Source organism: Rhynchophorus ferrugineus, unplaced genomic scaffold (assembly GCF_030347505.1).
Source record: "Rhynchophorus ferrugineus isolate W39M unplaced genomic scaffold, kcgeb_rfMv2 rfM2, whole genome shotgun sequence".
Lineage (NCBI taxonomy): Eukaryota > Metazoa > Arthropoda > Insecta > Coleoptera > Curculionidae > Rhynchophorus > Rhynchophorus ferrugineus.
In genome coordinates this window covers 49,468,598-49,481,892 of record NW_027472581.1, presented here as the reverse complement: position 1 = coordinate 49,481,892, position 13,295 = coordinate 49,468,598, and the positions used below count along the sequence as shown (strand labels likewise).

Below are 13,295 nucleotides of genomic sequence, written 5' to 3'. Positions count from 1 at the left end.
TAAAATTACTGAATGAGAATTTTGATAGTTCTAAGAACTATTTAGAATATCTTTAGATTAATAATTTAAAATTACCATATTACTAAGTAATATTAATAACTCAAAAAATTACTATATAAAATGAATGAATTTTATATCAGAAACATGTATAAATAACATCACTCAAGTAACGAATTGCGGAAAACTCGAAATTCGAAATTGAAAAAATACAACTAATTTACTACAGACTTAAAAAATGGGAAGAGAACCAAACTTTTAATTAAAAATAGAATTGTCCAGACTATAGATGCAAAAAAAACTTAATTATATAACAACAAAACTACTTATCGTACACAACCAACGTAGTTTTATATTTATTTTATAATTCGTAATAAACTTCCAACTTTGATCATTTAAATTAAAGTGTCTAGTGTCAATAAATAATTAATTTAACAAATTCTAATAATAACTGTAACAAACTACATAACTAAAATAAATAACAGAAATCATACCATAATAATTCTTAATATCTAACATATGTTTAATATATTAGATGATTCTCTACATCTTTTGTAAAATATAATTTATACTGAAACAATAAAACAATAGTAAATTATTTACACTCAATTAGATGCTTTAACAAAAAATATACCCATAATTGCAGTAAAATTATTACATAACGAAAAACATTGTTGTGACTAGCATATCTTAATTATCGTGACAATAGAGTGAGTTAGTAAATAATCGAAATTCTAGAAAAACTAGTATATTTCTTTACTGGTACGTTTATTCGTTTTATTTGTTGCGAACTGTCCAGTAAAGAGTGGATTTTAGTAAAACAGAACTATTAATCCTGGTTATAATCAAATCTGTTTAATTATACTTGATGATTTTGTGAACTGGAGCTTATGAAAATGCTTGTAGTCTACATTCATATACCCAAGAAAAATATACAGTGTGTCTATTGGGAAAGTTTAAATATAAATAGGGATTGCGCGGAAAGGGTTAATGCGGAACAGTGAGTGGGGGAGGAATGTTAACCCAGTTCTCAACCTAAAGGTAGCAACACTTATTGCTCACACTATTATATTCTCACACAGATATTCCCACTTCACTTAATTATGAAGCAAAATGTACTTTTTTTCTTTTACAGAGTAAACTAAATAAGGAAATATTTATTGACTGATACTATTTATTGAACGAATGATACTCATTTCACAGAGATCATGATACACAGATCTATCATTGAGCGTACACTGTGGTTTCCACAGAGTTAATAAGAATTTGAATAAAAAAAACTTAACCAACACTAACAAAAAACTTAAAAAACTTAAACAAATAAAACTTTTCTTCCGGAATGTTCGTACAACTGTAGATGCAATCCGTATCAATCGCGCAATCCGAACCCTCTTGGCATCAATTTTTCGATTGCTTTTGAAAAACTACTGGGAAAAGTTTTTGAGAAAACTATTTGAGCAACTGATACGCTATACGTTGTCTAGGATGGAAATATTTGGAGTATTTTATGCAAAAATAAAAATCCGTTGAAATGATAAATATTTCGAAAGTTACCCACTGGTCACATTGTATATGTTCGGTCTTCATATAAATATAGGGATCGTAAATTTTCGTTTTGTAATTTTCAGTTTTATTAACAAACGATTCTTGCTAACATTGAATCCGAACCAAGCGCTGACGTTAATTTGTTGGCGACCAAAAGATTCATGGGAGATACTAGTAGTCTGATTATATAATAAAATACAGTGAATCAAATTTATTTCCGGTACTTCTAAACTATGAATCCTAAATCGTATCAATCCAGTGAAGAAAAGTTTTGCGTTACATAAAATATTAAATCGAGTGTATAAAAATTGAGTTAATACAATAGTAAAAACTTTAAAAACCAAACATTTGAATAGAAATGTTCCAAATACGATAGTAAGAAAAATCATTCTATTATATAATGTCATCACAACAAATAATTTCCAAACTTTTGGTTTATATTAGAAATGTATTATAGAAGTGTATTAAAGAACTTGAAATAAAAAATAAACATCTTAAATACAAATATATTTAATAATTTGTATTGTTATGTTAATCTTTATGCAACTATATAGATGTATTGGTATTAAGACATATTTTAGACCAAAAAATTATGTAGTATGAATGAATATATAAAAAAATCAAACCTGTTGGTATTCCTTGTATATATAAAAGTATCAATCCACACAAAATGCACACCACTACAACACCATAACGCTTGAAATACGACACACTGGCTGTTCTAAAAAAAATCAAGAAAACTCCAATTAGTTCACGCGTTCACACAAACCGCTCAACGGTTGCATTCTGAACGATACAGATATGAGATGAGAACAATCATATCCCGTCGCCCGGCTTCGTCCGTCGCAGAAACTAGCAAAAACTAGGTAGCCTCGTTGTGAGCGGATTTATTTTCAGACGCAAAACGAAAAAAAAAAGACCGTCCGTTCGACAAGTCATAGATTGCGCTTATTGTTTTCGAGAAAAGACACAGGCAATAATTTTAAAAATACACGTTCCTGGACGGTACGAAAATAACGGCTGTCAGTCAAATCGCACCTGATAGTTTGTCTAATGGACGCGGTGATTCATTCGCCCTGTCTAATTGTTTTTTGTTTTACTATTAGTATCCAAAATTAACAAAATAATTTGAAAAATGCAACTCGGCACTATTATATATATATATATATATATATATATATATATATATATATATATATATATATATATATATATATATATATATATATATATATACACCGGCGTCATCATATTTCATCTATTACAACATTTTACAAAAAAAGATCTCCATGACATTGGTTTTATGAATTTACAATAATATGTCACTATTATTCATACAAAAGCTAATGACAGAGTTTGACTCTTTCTCTATCTCCCTCTCTCTCTCGTTCTATTTTTTTGAGAATCTATTTTTCATTGCCATTTTGATAAAGTATAAATCAAATATTTTTTAACGTCCTAATATTAAACACAATTTGTGAGTACATCTGGATAACCTGTTTGTATTGTAACCTATAAAAATTGAATATGACAATTGGAAGCTTAAACTGAACAAAACCATCATAACCGATCATTATCAAATGGGGCATTTAAATTGAACACTGAAAAAACATACGGACACGCAAAAAAAAAGAATAAAATAAATTTTCTAGGTATATTTAAAAAATTTTTTAACCTAATGTCATATTAGCAAAGATCAAAGAATCCGCTGGAGGGTGGTTTTAGTGCGGTAAGCCCAGAGTCAGTCCCACATAACCCAGTCAAACCAGTCGATTCATGGATAGGTCTCATCGACGGGTATGTACAAAGCATTTCTCCACCTTGCCTTGGGTGAAGTAAAAAAAATCTACACTGTCCAATAGCACATAGCTAATTGGTATTTCAATTATACGTGAAACTCCAAAAAACAAGTCCTATTGCTTAACTTCAAAAAACACTAAATATTATATGTAATAAAGCAATCTACAAGAAAACCCTAATTCAAAGTTACAGATTATATAATAATAGTAATAACAATAACACAAATAATAACAGTTGAAAAACTAGAAACATATTTTATATTTAACTATAAAAAATCCAGTATTTTATAAGATATTAATTCTAGCCAAGATATATATTAATATTAATAATATTTGCTATTTACCATAATACAAAAGAATTAAGTTTTTTTATTAATTTTCCCATTAAGTCTATGAAATTATTTATAAACAAAACAAACCTTTTATCATCTATTATACGCTATCGAATAGTATTTCACTATAGTTCGATAAAAACATTTTATTCGAAAACGATTTAAATTTACGTCTTCACAACTTGTAGTTTTTCTTTTAAAAAATATTTACTAATACTTATCACAGTAATAAATCAGTACCATAGTATTTTTCTCAATATAATGATATTTGTAAGAAATAAATAAATCCCTCCTATATAAATAAAATATACATAAAATGTTAATGTTGTTAATGAATACAACAAAGTATCTACAAAATGCAATGAATGACGTACTAAATTTATCTGAAAAATAGTAAAGTTAAAACTAATAAACCTACACCAAGTTCGCGAAATAAAAGGGTAGTTTGATAAATTAGTGACTTATATATTTCCTGCACAGTAATTTTAAATACGGCTTTGCTGCCCTCAACTGTCATCTAATAATAAACTAATGGGAGATTTTGAGCCAGTTGCGCCATTTATTTTACGTTTGACAGCCATTGACAGCAGACAATCTCTACAACAAAAGCTGATTACTTTAATAATTTTTGTGCAAAAAAGAACCATCATAGTAATCAAGGAAAGGTTTGATCAATTCTATGACACTCAACAATATTAATGGTTAAGAAGTGGTTTACTGAGCTCCGTTGTGGTCGAACCTGCACAACATGCGAGTTGCCAAAACAATCGGCCATCAGCACAATCCTGTGACCTCTTTAAAGGGGTGTTTGACTATGTTAAACCGTAATACGAAGGAATTTTTACACCTTTTCGAAGCATGGATTCATCATAAAATACCAGCGACCAAGAACCGATCAAAGTCGTATATGTGTCTTGCAAAATGTGTGTGATGGCAAAGATCTATAAAATAGGCTACGAACTGCAACCCCATCCGGCATATTTTTCAGATTTAGTCGACTGTGACTATTTCCTACATAGCGACTTTGGATCATGTAGAATTTTGTATCTTATTATTTTAACAGACGTTATTATAATAAAAATATTATCGCAGATGTTGAACACGTACGGGGTTACAGCAGCGACAGTCAATAAATGATAACGAAGATCTGGCAACCCCGAGACGTTGATCTTAGGTATTATTGAAGGGTACTTTCGATCATTCAGTTACTAACCATCATTCGGTTCCGACGTGCCACCATCGACTTCTCATGGGCCTACCAGGTAACACTGCCTCGCTCTTTCTGTATTTCTTTACAGTTTTTATAACGTCAATAAATAAATAAGGGTCATAATAACGTAGTAATATAAGTAACAATCATTATTTTATTTCGTCCTACTTCCATTCGCCTAACCATCACCCCCAAACCTGAAGAAATACTGGGTATATACTAGGATATTTTGGTCGAATGATGAGATCATTGAAACAAACGCCTATTTTGAGAGAATTAAAAAATTGAAAAAACGCATAACATATGTTATATATTATATTATAAATGGAAACATTTGGAATCTAACAATGGCTGACTGAATGATATAACAAAAATACCTGTGATAACTATAAAATATAACGGTAATTAAAATCAAAGTAAATTTCTCCTATTACTCAATTCAACCAAGCTTACAGTCAGTCAGTCAACCTTGATTACAATGCAATTTTTCATTGCATATCATACGATTTCACAATATGAGCAGCAGCGTAAACCTATACATTATGCGACACTACACGGTATACGTACGCAATGGATAACAAATTATATTTACTATTATCGACGACCTTGATATGTAACAATAATATTTTCTTTGTTATTCGATAACAGTCTGGTGCTACCTAACAGCAGCGACACTATTATGCGTCATTGTTAAATTGTTATATATGGTAAATTGTATCAGCTATAGGCTATATTCATGAGTCATTAAAATTTGTATACAACTGATAAATGAATAACTAACGATATTTACTATAGAAGAACCTTTCTCTCTTCATTCATCTATCGCCTTTTGTCCTTTAATTTTACTCATTAGACTTTCAGGCGTTATAATATCAAATAAATCAAAGCCATATTGCATTATCATATATGCACTATTGATTGATTACATATAAAAAATTGAAATAAATAATAAAATAACTCTTCCTAGGACTTATTTTTACAAACTTATATAGCTCTGAATTTACAGTTTTTCTCCCGGGTATTAAAATTAAATGTATTCGGTTAAGATGCTCGACTGTACAATGCAAACACGCAGATTAATTACAAGGGCTTGTTGAATGAGGAGTGAAACTGCGGCTGATAATCAGTACTGAAGATTTGGTGAAGAGTGTTCAAAATCCTGCAACCCCAATAACAGTGTATTGATTGACATGTTTGTTCTCTTTAATTCGAGCCACTTTTAAATGAAATTACGCCTTATTAATTAATGATATTAACGTAACGGTAAAAAAATCGTGGCCAAAATAAGTTGAACGAATAAATATGAGATGAGCAATGTTACATCCTAAAATTGTAATTATTTGGTAGGGATTTTGGAATGGTAGTTTTCAAAATGAAAATAGTGCTGTGTAAAAGATAAAACATGCTACACACAATTTTAAGTTCACTGTTAGATTTAAACTTGGATCAACTTGGTTGAATTATGTTCATTAAGTGTGTTCCATGTAGTATTTCATTATGTTCTATTTAAAAACTTTGATTAGGTCAGTGAACTGTGGTTTAAAATCTCAAAGTTTTGTTTATTAAACTTTATTTTATTTTATCTATTTAATCCATAAGACCAATGTTAGTATTATTTCTTAATATTCTATGATCGTTTTTTTCAATGCTCAAACTAAATGCATATACCAAAAATCAATTACCTTGATGGTTCATTCGGATGGAGCATACAATTCCTCATCCTCAATCTTTTTAGATCTCATTTTTATCAATGTGTTTTACTATTTTATCCGTACATTCTAACAGCATTTAATCATTCCATCAGTTATAACTAGCACAATTTTCTGAATTAAATACGAATATTTTCTTTAAAATATACAAAAATAACACATACACACATACCACATAATGCTATATTTTGCATTAGGATACTATTATTTTATTCTAATTTTAAAATCTAACTGCCGCGTTGTGACTTCATATACATGGTACATATCTTAAAATATTTACAACATATGATATTAATGTGTATCGGGTTGAAGCTTCACTGACAGGCTTGACGTTTCAGTATGTCATTTCGTGCGTTGCAAATCTCTGAATTTGTACCGAATAAGTCGCATTTGTGCGAAGTTTTACTTTTTTACTTCAATCTGACGGAAAAGGCGACTGAAGTTATCAAATTCTGCATGAAGCTCTACCTCAACCATGCTCTATCGATTTCAACATGTGAATACTAGTTTCGACGTTTTAAAAGTGATGATTTTGACACACAGCCAAGAAAAAATTAAAAACGAGAACTTGAAGGCATTACTTGATGATCCGTGTAAAATGCAATACAATTTTTTGAATCGTTTAAAGTATATAGGAATGATCCAAAATTTTAGATATTTTATGTCGTATGAGTTGAAACGTAAATCGTATCATTACTTGAGATGAAAAGAATATCCATAACGACAACACAAAGTGAAAAAATTTGAGGGACTACCTGGCCATGTATCAACATTAACGACAAAGCCAAATATCCATGGCTCCAATCTAATGCTCTGTAATTGGTGTGGTATATTACGACCTACTCAAACCTAATAAAACCATCAATGGAGAGTGCTATTGATAACAATAAATGAATTTAAGGCGAACACTCCGCAAAAAAATGACCGGAACACGAGGAAAAACACAACAATGTTGTACTTCAGCATGACGGTGAAAACATACTTAGAGGCATTAAAATAGGAAGTGGTATCTCACCCGCCGGATTCTCAACACCTTGCGCCTTCCGATTACTACTTGTTCCGATATATGAGTCGTAGCCTATCTGAGCAGCGCTTCACTTCTTATGAAGATACCAAAAAATGGGTCGATTGGTGGATAACCTCAAAAGATATATCGTTCTCGAAGTGGAATCCGTAAATTGCCTGAAAGATGGGAAAAACTAGCGACTATCGATGGACAATACTTTGAATAAAATACATTGTACCGATTTTTCAAATTAAAATCTTTTAAAACTAATATATAGTTTAAATTAGGCCCATATATTAGATTATTCTGTAAACCAGACAAATTATCCCATCCATTCTTTTAGCACGTTAAGGCATCAATTTTTATTAATAATATATATCATAAATGATAATTTATAATTGTTTCCTTTAACATCTCATAAAAACTAATATGTTTCTAATTAGTATTATAATTAACAATGCAAAAATAACTCTAATAATTTCTGTCAAACATCAATTAAATAAATTATATCGTTATCATTAATTGCTTTAAAACCAGTAAGAATATTAATAACGATAAAAGCAAACGTCCTGTTTAAATACGACTTCAGAAATTGAACATCGTCCAATCTTCAGTACCCAAAATAAAATTTGTTAACACACATGTGTCCATAATTATTTATATACATGGACAACAGACAACAAAGTTTGTGGAAATCAGTTTTATAACATAAGTAACATATAAGTTTTTTATTTAATCATTTTTTAATTGCTTAACAATTTAGATTATTTTTTTCGACGAATCAGAATGTATTTTATTAATATTTATATTCATTAAGATATTTATTAAAATTTGTATATTTATATACAAACAAAGCATCAGTTTATCTATAATTTCAAACTAACAGTTTTTAAATATTATTATTTTCAGTTTCCTTTGTGTTTATTGATTAACATTATTTGCTAATGAGGTGCAGTTTTTGTTAAATTTGATCAGTAAAGAGTCCGAAATGCGATTTCACCAGTTTCAGAATTATTCACCATTTCAAGTTACCCTTGGCAGACAAATAAACACTGATTTAATATTACCAAGATGTCCAAATGACGTTCTCAAAAACACTGTTAGCTGATGAAGACTCAAATTCCGTTCAAATATTTTGGGCAACAACAACACAACTTTATATGGGCATTTATTGCAAAGCACAATGACGAATTTTGTGACAATTTCTCTGGACAAATTTAGAGATATGCAATTTGTAAAAGTTGAATGTCTGATTTTATATATAGTATATTATAGAAATGCAGCAATCATTTTTAATTAACATAATTAATCTACAAATACGTACAGTTTCCTGTCTAGGATCCCCTGAAGTACCTTATTGGATATCAGCCACTGAAATATTGTTTACTTGTTAATATTAATGTTTATATTGGTTACCAAAGTCTTAAAACCATTTTTTGTAGTTTCTGCAACATATATTATATTTGTTCTAAGTAAAGTAATTAACGGTAAGAAGTAATCTTGTAATAGTTTTTAATAACTAGTAGCGTTCACTCGACCATTACGAAATACCAATTAGGATGTTAGATCCGAACCATAGCAGATCCTCTATCCACTGAAATAATTACTTCGCAAACACATCAATAATATGTTATACGTGTAAAAAATTAACTAATAAAATATTTGATAGAAATTATCCGTTTCTATATTTGCTAAGTAATCTCTCTCTTTCTTACTATATACACTAGGTTGTTCAATAAGTGGAAATAAAGCGGAAAACGATTCTATTTTTCAATCTAATTTCTATCAACTTTACAATCGGTTTCCTAGTGTCAGAAGCTAGAGGAAGCTAAAGTTAGCCAATAAGCTGTAATGTTGTAACAATATGCGCTTAATTCATACTGGTTTTAGTAGTGCCCTTTTAAGCTGTATCTGATGGAAAACAATGTTTTCTTCAGTGCAATTCATAAGCCAAAATAATAATATTTCTCGAGTGTGGTATTTTACCAATTTGAATATAATTCATAAGCAAAACTCATTTTGAAAAAAAAAAACTGACTATAGCATGCTCTTGGTCGATTTCTAAATACAATCTGGCTTCCAGGAGGATCATGCTGGTAGACCTCAGTATTTTACCTCACTGTAGATCTCACCCATAGTTATGAAACGCTGCACAAAACTCTTGGTTTAATCATGAAATTTTTAAGTTCTTAATGATACGAAGTATTTCGTGTAGATAAATGTATAGCATTCCACAAACTTATTGAACAACCTAGTATACCATGTTTACTGCAATCATTAAAGATAACATAACGTAATTAAGCATGAACTATGTAACGTATTTAGACAAACATTATCTTCTTCAATGATTATGTAGTTGGAATATTATTACGGACATTTAAACAATAAAATGACAGTTAAGCTTGTTACAAACTAAATTGGTGTTGACCTTTACTTGATCTACATACATTCGCAATAAAATCTAAATAAGGTACATCGGTAACGTCGCTCTACAAATTCTTTAAGATATATTTTAAGTATGTCCAAAAAAGAATATGTCATAACAAGAAACATCTACAACTAGCGACATATTTCCTCATTTTCCTAAACAGTTGTCGTTTTTTCTTATAAAAATATGTATCAAGGCCCACCGGAGAACTTTCTTTAGCACCTGGTCTGATAATTTCACAACATCCTTTAAATATTTTATTGCGCAAGGTAATCAAACTCATCAAAAGGCAAGAATATTAACCTGATCTGGTTACCTTTCTATTTAAATAAAAAATTGTCTGTTGGAACGTTCGATGATTACTACTATTTTTATTTATTTTTTTTTACTTGATATAAAATATTTGATAACAATATAAAACAAATATAGGTAAAAAGTAGTAGTATACTGTGGACTATACCATGTACTAAAGTAATAAAACGGCTATTAAGCTCATTTTGAGCTTAATTGCTGTTGACCTTTTCTTGATCTACATATGCAGGTTACAAAATTAGTATTGGCGTCTCAATAATATCTCCCATGAGCTAAAAACAAATGGAAGGTGATGACTACAATGACTTAATTGTTAATCACTTAAGAATTTGATATTCAATAAGTAAAATGTCACATAAACAGACAATAGACTATTAGAACTGTAAATTAATTAACCCTTTTTTTAATAAGCTCCTTATTTATCAAAAATTTTCACAAAGATGCTGTATTTCTAAAAGGTTTGTTCATGTTGTGTTCGTTGGTTATATTTCATTAATTAACAACTCTGACTCAATTGGTCCTTAGAATAAACAAAGTTCAGAACAACAAACAAATACAAATTACAAATGTGAAACAAACAATTCATAATCTAGAATAAATGCACGTCTCCTAAGGGAATAATTTCAATCTGTCCAGGATTTTTATAACTAACGGTTTTGACGGCTGGTTAACCTTCAAGTTATTATCGTTTTGACACTTCTATCTCAGTCGGTCTATAATGGAAGTACTGCTTGCACTAGAATAGCATGTGTTTTATATATGATAGATTAAGACATTTTAGTAGATAGATTATCATAGATAATAAGATATGACCAATTTTTTCTATGATGGATATTTGACAATTCAACGGGTTTTTGAATTTCTTGAAATTTTTAATTTTTGTTTCCTGCAAAAATCCAAACAAGCAGACTTACTCGGTGAAGTAAACCGTTTTCTAAAGCTTAATTTTACACAGCTTCTGCAGTGCTGGAGCGGAGCTTCGCTGGCTTTGTGGATACTGTCCGTGTGATACAATGTCATGTTATCTGCGAAAATAAAAGAAAGAGCATATCTTCGCCTGGGGATAACATTTTCAACAGAGTTCACGGCAACAAAAGAGGCTCTGTTCAATTAGAGCATAGAAGATGAAAGGGAAATGTCAGCTTTGCCCTGAAGACATGACTAAGGAAGGATCGAATAAAACGGTTACTCTACCACCTATCAGTCATAGTGCCCAAGATTTTTGTCGTCTGAGTCAGTACTGTGACAAAAGCCTAACTTTTCTAACTGAGAAATAATAACCATTATGTGCTTTACTTCATAAAAAATAGTAATAATGTTCGATTGAAATCGCACTAAATGGTGTATCGCACAATAAGTAACATTTGATGAGTAAACCAAGTTACTGTTTGACAGTTAGTTTAAACTTTCAAATATAGAAATAAGCTGCTTAATGCAAACACCTATAACCAACACGTGTATATATCAGTTTACTAGATTTGTGAATTGGAATTAGAACACATGGCTTGTAAATCATGGTAGGAGGAGTCGGCCCTCACTTCAAATAATATTAAATTGATCAAAAAGATAGTATTCATACATAATTGGCATTCAACTTAATACTTAATAACTTATAACTTAATACGAATTAAAGACCTTCTGATGACGTCCAAACTCAAAAAAGTCATATCCCTGAAAGAAATGGACTTGTCTATAGAGACGCTGGAAATTAAAATAAAAATAAAATATTTGGATTTTATGGTCTTTTTTTATATATATTTTAAAGTTTCCTTTTACCAACTATGGGTTTATCTGGACTGGGCCTAAAGTTTAACGTGGGCTCCGAACCACGGTCCTCAGCACTAAGCCTACCGACCAACTTTAGAAATCATCCCAGAAGATATCCGGTCTTACCCAGCCTGGTTACTGGCGTGACTAGGATCATTTTCTTTGTCGGATTTTACACTCTTGCCTAGAACATTCACAAATTTTAAACAATCACAAACATAAATTTACGACCATGCCCCAGCAGGATTCGAACCCGCGGCTATCGCAACAGTAGGAGGACCATCCCATTGCCTTTACCACTGCGTCACCAAACCGGCGTTTTTATGGTCTTAAACCGTCCGTTAAAAACTGACATATTTACATCTAGTTCTGATACCATCCATGTCTTATTAATCAAATAATATTTAACCGTATCATCGAATGTTGTAATGAAAAAATGGTTTATTTATTTCGTAATGTGTATCATTTCTTATATCCTATAATCCTACTACAATTAAAGATAATAAACTAATTAAATATAAATTATATTTCTAATCGTATACACATAACATTTATACTAGTCCATAAGAAATGTTCCTGGTATTTATTTTAACTCGCCATTAAGGATTGACACATTTACATCTAATTCAGATAATATCGCTAGTTTCATAACTAAACAGCATTATGTTAATCTAAAGATATGCCCATTGCAGTCAAGAGTGACATGCAACATATAATAATTAATAATATCACAAGGCTGGAAAAAAAATCACGATTTTAAAATTCCAATATAAAAAATGACCTATTAATAATTAGCTGTGATTATGATTCGCCTTATCGCTTTATCAACAGTTGTATAACTAAAACAACAAAAAATTGACAATCTGAAATATATATATATACATATATATTTCAGAGAAATGAAGAAAAGTTAAAGAAACAATTAACTTGTTTTAAACTTCAAGGTAAGCCAAAAGTTTAAATATTATTCATTTAACTGATATATTGAGAAACCCAAACATTGAATTTTAATAATAAACACAATAAAAAAAAGTACCTGTTATGTTATGAAAAGCCTGTATACAAATGTAATACAAATAATCAAAAAAAAAAGTTTTTTAGGCAATTTTACATTTACTTATTATTTATTACAGCAAATACTTTAATAGATTAGTTGATATTGAAAAAATTTAGATTATTATGTAGTACCA

At 30.0% G+C, this 13,295-nt stretch overlaps 1 protein-coding gene across 32 annotated transcripts in view; it reads right to left on the bottom strand.

Moving 5' to 3' along the window:
- RhoGAP19D (Rho GTPase activating protein at 19D) overlaps positions 1–13,295 on the bottom strand; it is a 520,079-nt gene that overhangs the window by 496,296 nt on the left and 10,488 nt on the right. For 24 of the 32 annotated variants that reach the window (XM_076395838.1, XM_076395788.1, XM_076395799.1 and 21 more), the window contains exon 1: positions 2,169–2,389. The exons of 6 other annotated variants lie outside the window; for them this stretch is intronic. The gene's annotated coding sequence lies outside the window, so the exon portion shown is untranslated. Of the gene's footprint in view, positions 1–2,168; positions 2,390–13,295 lie in introns of those variants that run through there. 2 more of the 32 variants (XM_076395789.1, XM_076395795.1) reach the window with 2 other exon arrangements.